At 31.4% G+C, this 7074-nt stretch overlaps 1 pseudogene; it reads right to left on the bottom strand.

The window, feature by feature from the left end:
* Positions 1 to 4363, bottom strand: part of LOC112098002 — a 5416-nt pseudogene extending 1053 nt beyond the window's left edge.
* Positions 4364 to 7074: the final 2711 nt, after the last annotated feature.

Raw genomic sequence — 7074 nt, forward strand, 5'->3', positions numbered from 1 at the left:
GCTGCCATATCAGGGGCCTGATTTGAAAGGTTAAAATATGCAATCTTTGCTTTGAAATCTTAGAAGAGAAGGACATTGCTAGATCTGATATCTCTGTGTATTATGTTGCATCAACTACGATTCTAACCCATGTCATCCAGTCAAGCACTGGACTTGGTTGTGCTCCCTAAACTCCTTTTTTGCATGTAATTACATGTATAATCCAAATCAGCTCATCATATCTTCTAATCAAGAGATCACATTGTAGCAAATTCATAAGCAAGAACACAGAAATTTCCTTTAACACAGTAACCAAGCAACTCGACAAGATTTTCATGCTTCAATCTTGAAACAACTGAAACTTGATACAAAATAGCGGGACAAAAGCACATGCATTAAAAACGTAAATTCAGCTATCAATAACAACAAAGTAATAATAAAAACAATATGCTTCTATGAAGTTTCAGATATACCTGAATAAAAAATTCAACATTTGACTAAGGCTCAGAGGAAACATCAAGCTTTTTAACAGCCATTGCTTTGCCATTTTTTAAGTTTGCATAATACACCCTTCCATACGATCCCTCACCAAACAATGCCTTTGATCCAAAATTGTCTGTCTTTTCTTTCAGTTCATCCAAAGTCAATGCAGGCACTTCAATAGGTGGTGCTTCCTTCTGCACTTCAGGTTTTACAAGAGCTGGGACCTTTTTGTGGTGCCCTAAAATGTGGAAAATGATTGAGATAGGACAAGCATAGAAAAACAACTGAACCTAGTTACAGATGTATGCCTTTATTCATAAATAAGAAATCTATTCATTTCCTTTTAACCATATGAAATTATGCCAATAGCTACTTTTGAAGGCCTTATGTGAAAACAAACTTAATTACAACAGTAAATATGTACTTGGAGTCACAATGAAACTAGTTGCTACTAATCAAATGATATATCAATTTTCTGCAAAAAGAATAGAATATCCACTACAATAAGCTCTCACAAAACAATTTTGAATTTTAGTTTGAGCGCAGCCACAAATGAGGAAAAGTAAAAGGTATTAACTGTTGAATGCTTGACATCGGTACCCATCTGATCATCAAAACAACTATCATAACCAACTTTTTCTCATCTCTAGCAATTCTCCAACATAATATTAAAAATCAAGTGCTAAAATTATCAAGAATTTCCTATCATAAATATGAATTTTAATTTATCTTATTAAGCTGTAAAATACAAGATCAAAGCCATGTCCAAATCGTTCTATCTAAACATAAAATAGTTAAAAGTTCGGAATCATTACAAATTATTAAATGTACCCAAATATAATTGCAAGACCAATTAAAAGTGATGCTATAAACAAGGAATTCAGAGTATTACATCTATTCAAAAGCTGCTTCACTATTCAATAATAAATCGAGACAACAAGGGCCAAAGAAACATACCTTTTTAGGCGCTCATTTTCATGAGATGGATAAGACTCTTCTACTTGACAAGTACAAAAGAGCCAACGACGCATCTTTACTCTCTTCTTCAAATAGAGATCGTCTTCAGGACGTTTATCCAATCCTGCACACGTTACACATGAAATTCTGCACCACAATCGGACAATTAAACAAATTAATCATAAACCAACATTCAAAATGAGAAAACTATTTGACATTCAAAATTACTGCAAAAGGGTATTTCATTTCAGAAAATTGAGGGAAAAAAAAAGCCAACTAAGTTCTAAATATACCATTCACAACCCATCAATAAAGAGAGGTAGGGGGGAAAAGAAACACATTACAAAGGCCCCAAATAGCAGAGTCCGGATACTCTACATAAACTACAAACATTCCAACATCATTGCAACAAAAGTTTGCAAAAATGAAATGAAAAATCAGAACATAACCGCAACTTTATAGTATTTAGATAGACAAAGATGGAAGCCAAAAACAAAGAGAAAGAATGGAAATATCATTCGAAACCCCTCCAGTAAGGGATGCCCCAAAAATACCACATGAACTCGGAACATTTTGCTATCACTCACAACCTAACAAAGAGAATATAAATTACGAAAAAGCTTTCAAAGCAAGAAGAATAGCTCCAACGACATTAGAAATGCACCAGAAGCTTTCAAAGCAAAAGTTCTCTAAAAAAAACTAAGGTCCTTAGCAGAGTAGTTACTAAAAGTGACACATAACAACATAAATCCAAACTATAAATCTCAAACACTCACCAAAATAAGATAAAAATTATAAAAATTAAGATAAAAAAAATAAGAATTAAAGAACAAATATTTAAAATTGGCCATTGGAAGCTCATACATCTAGTCCGTGACAACTGCAACTAGCATGAAACACACTTTGTTGCCACTGTACTGCTTATTTTTGTGGTCATCACATGCTGTCAGCCCACGCAGGAACCTCGCGTGCAACTAGCAGAGCCATGAGCACCGCCACGCTTCCGTTGCATCAAGAAATGCAGCCCAATTTGAATGCTTCCGCCATGGTGGCTATGGATGTGAGTATCTACCTAGGTCGATTGAGAGTGGCTGTAAGGAGGCTAGGGTTTCAGGTGGTTTTATGAGAGAAGAGTTTGGTGTGAGAATGGGTGGGAACCTCAACACTTAGAAAAAAAAATCGAGGGTTTCTTTTTAATTTTAACTTTTTATTTTTATTTTAATAGCTTATTTTTTATTTTATAATAAAAATTTTAAATATTTAATATTTTATAAGCAAAACATCATTGTTCCAACTTAAGTGAAACGACAGCGTTTCTTGATTCATATGATATTTTATTTCAAATAATGCCAAAAATTTCAGTCAAAGAAGCGCCAAAATGAAGTCAACACTAAAATTCTATCATGAATTCTTGATGTAATATATTCTATCACAAAGTCGTCATATATTATTGACATAATTTATTTCTATCATGTGTCCATCATGAATACTTGATAGACACAAAATCTATCACGACTCTATCATATTTTTATGACGTACATCATTTCCGTTACAAAGTGTCTGCCATCTATTGCCGGTTTTCTTGTAGTGTTGGCAAGTTAAGACAACTTATTTGATATGATTACAATTATTTTCGTCCTCAAGTTATTATAAGGTATTTTTAAAACTTCAATTTTGTCTGATTTAATTTTAATAAACAAGGATCTTAGGAAAAAAATCCAATTCATATTCAGAAATTATTTGCAATAGTTGGAAACAAATTAATTTCAATAGTTTGATTACATTTTCTGCTGACTTAACGTAAAGTTTAGAGATTTGTATTCTACAATAGATACTTTCTTCTACCTTTTGCTTGTGATCTACATTTACATTTGCCTCATGTAATTATCTTTTTGTTTGATTTGTAAGGTGTGCTGGTGGTAAAATTTGTTAATACATTCAGGGCATGACATGGGTAGGTATACAACCACAAATTTGTTAATACATTTGTTAATACAACCACAATGACTGATATACCCTCATGGTATGTCAGAAGGAAAAATGGGTGGGTATAAGATCTCTAACAATGACCGTGAGTCGCCTTGTTAATCTAAGAAATGTGGAGAACGTCTCCCTAAAGTTTTTGAGGTTGCAATATAATGATGTAGGACCATTGTAATAATGACAAGGCTTGCAATGAAATTACAACCACTATAAGAAAATAAACAATAGAAAATGAAAAATAAATGTTATAAAACAGATTGTGTATAGCTGTCATTTATGTCACTACCATTGATTAATGACAAAATATTTTTCATCATAAATTCATGATGGTTTGTCACATTCATATATCTGTCACACAACTTTTTTAATCTGAAAAAAATAATTGAATTAAAATTAAAATTTGTTTAAATTTTTGTGTCTTTATTTATTTATTTTTGGTTGGAAATTGAATTATCATTTCTAAATTTATTATTTAATTTTGGCGTAAAAATTGGTATATTCATTAGGTTTATTTTGGTGAGTAAATTTATAGAATCTATGATGGATATTTACCCTCATAAAACTTTGATTTAAAAAAAAATTATTTTATAATTATAATTTATTGATGAGTTCCTGTTTACAATTTTAATTCATTTATAAAATGAATATCATAAAAAAATTAAAGAAATTAATATTAATTAATATCCATTCAATCCAACAAATTAATTGCAAAATACATTTAATATCCAATGTGATCAACATTAATACATAATAAACCATCCAAAATTCACAGAACCTTCCAAAATATAATGCAACAACTAAATTCCACTCAAACTTCGTGAAAACCAATTAAAATTCCAGCCACCAAGCCAAGCTACTCAACAAAACTTCCAAAGATTAATGTAACTATTCCAATAGCAAGATTTCTAACAAGACTTCTGGCACCAATGCCATCTTCTGACAACACTTTAATTCTAGCCATATAGCCAGCAACACTCTACCCCATACCTAGCAACCCACCATCTTCCAATAGCGCTCTAGTTCTAGCAATATACCCAACAACAATCCAACCTCAACTGAGCAAACCAGTCTATGTAGAATCAATTAAAATACCCAATGTAATCAAATGCATAACATCTACACTACAATCCTTAAGAGCAACCATTATATTTTGACACTACAACTTTTATTTCAACAATTTGCAACAAACAATATTTGTAGTTTCGTACTCACACTAACCATTTTGTTGATGCAACAAGGATGTCGGAAAAATGGTTAGCACACTCCAAATGAACTGTTAATCACAAGATTAATATAGTCAAACTTAAAAAATAATGTCACATATACGGAATAAAAGAAATTTAACATATCATATCATCAACTTATGTTTTTCATTAACAAATTAACGCTTGCTATTATTTCCTTCATGTTCCTTAAGATATAATAGCCACACTCCAATTTTTCAATATTTTTTTTCGGACCCTGTTCATGTAAAACAAAAAAAAATTTACTTACGCACACATAATTTCTATAGGGTTACTTTTTTTTTTAATTATTATTACATTCACAAATCTCATCTTAGTATTATAATTAATTCCATTTTGTCATACTACCTTTTCATAGAACTTGAATGGAGTGATTCAGATCACCAATGTGAAGTATTACTTGACAGAGTGATTCAGGAGTTGGACCTCTCTAGATGAGATAAAAAATATAACCATCGAGATCCTTCACAAAGACAATGTGAGTCGTTCCACCTTTAACTAGACCAAGCTCTCTGGAGACAATGCCACCCTTGGCAAGAATGTTTTCAACCATTTTGTAAACTTTAAAATTCCATGGTATACTAGTTTAGTTTCAATGCTTCGACAAAATCCAATGCTCAAAATAAGTAAATATTTTACGACACTTACATCTCCAGTTACAATTGTAAAATGACGAAAACTAGTTCCAATATCATATAAAGTAAAACCATAGCCTATGAATCAATAGCAAAGTAAACTCTTATAAATAGGTATATAAAAATAAAAATCCATTCATAATCATTTCCCAAGAAATAAAATTCTAATGCAATTTTGTGGATGTAGTAACTCTTATGTTAGACAAAGAAAAAGTATTAGCACCATACTATATATTAACACCAGAACAAAGTAAGACTATTTATGGCTAAATCGAAGAAAGGCATTTGAGTATTTCTCTTGGACATCTCTTTTCTCAATAGCTTTATCTCAAAGCATTCAGTGTAAAACCTGAAGAGAAAGTATAAAAGAATATTAGGACATCCGAGCACCTAAAATTATCAACTGCATTAGCAAAAATTTATGGGTTAAAGACATACTTGATGGTATCAACAACACCATACACATCATGAAGGAAGCATAGCTTATCTTTCTTTGGCCATTCCAACAACTCAGCATTAGCAATAGTAGGAGGAGCCTCAACCAGATATGTAATCACACTATTTTTGTTCACAATAATGTAGATACAAATAACAAGACAAGTGAAAATCATCAATCTAATAATAAAATAATCATAATGCTCTATTTACAATTACATAAAGCAACACAAAACCATCACTTCATGACACAACTACAAAAGTGTAGACATGACATAGTAGTAAAACAAACTTTTAGAAGCATAAAATGTAACGATGAAAAATGATTTTCAGATAAAAGGTTTAGTAAGTGCCCTGTCCCAAAGGCGCATGTACACCTTCTTTTCGCTTTTTATCATCACTAAGAGCGTTGAAACATTACCAAGTGCAAGAAGGCCCTTGTGAATATTAACTCTTGTTTAAATTTAAATGTTCTGCTATTATATTTTGACCAAAAGCATAGTATGATTCTACATATGAGTAATCTCCCACAACCTTCCTTGAAACACAAACCATCAAAACCAGTTCTCTTGCCCTTCTCTAATCTAGCAAGATAAATGCAACTTGACATATAAATATTATCCATTTACACTCTCATTAGGATTGCTGTTTCCTAAACACATTGGACTGAGCTTACACATTTGCTAGGGTGATGGTGAAGATGGCATGTGAACGACTATATGAATATGTATAGAAATATACACACATTAATAAACCTGATAATATCTCTGAAAAAATAGAAAAATCTTATAGTTACTGTAGATTTTACAGTCATTATAGATGTGATATCTTCAAATCGACATGTTACACAAATAACATTGTTATTTTCTTTGTTATACGTAAAATACCTTTGCAATGGAACATTCAAGATATGAGGAAACTTTGGTTGAAGAAAATAAAATTTATCAGGATAATCCTTACTTGTTCAAATATAACCCTAATCAAATTTTTTGGCGATGTATTCTTGACAACAAGATAAGCAATGTCATTAATTTTTGTTATTCTGAAACATGTGGCGGAAATTTGTTTTAACAAAAGCTACTGCTAAAATTTTGTAATATGGATTTTATTGGCCTACTAGATTCAAAGGCTCATATGAATTTTGTAAAAATTGTGAAAAATCAAAAATTGGGATCAGTTACTAAAGGAAACATGATGCCCTTAAATCCCATACTTGGGATAGAAATGTTTGACTATTGGGGAGTTGATTTAATGGATTCGTTTCCACCATTTTTTGGATTTGTATGCATATTAGTTGCAATTGATTATGTTTCAGAATGGATTGAAGCAATTTCTTGCTTAAATAGTGATAGCAAATC

The sequence above is a fragment of the Citrus clementina genome, unplaced genomic scaffold (assembly GCF_000493195.1).
Source record: "Citrus clementina cultivar Clemenules unplaced genomic scaffold, Citrus_clementina_v1.0 scaffold_5, whole genome shotgun sequence".
Lineage (NCBI taxonomy): Eukaryota > Viridiplantae > Streptophyta > Magnoliopsida > Sapindales > Rutaceae > Citrus > Citrus x clementina.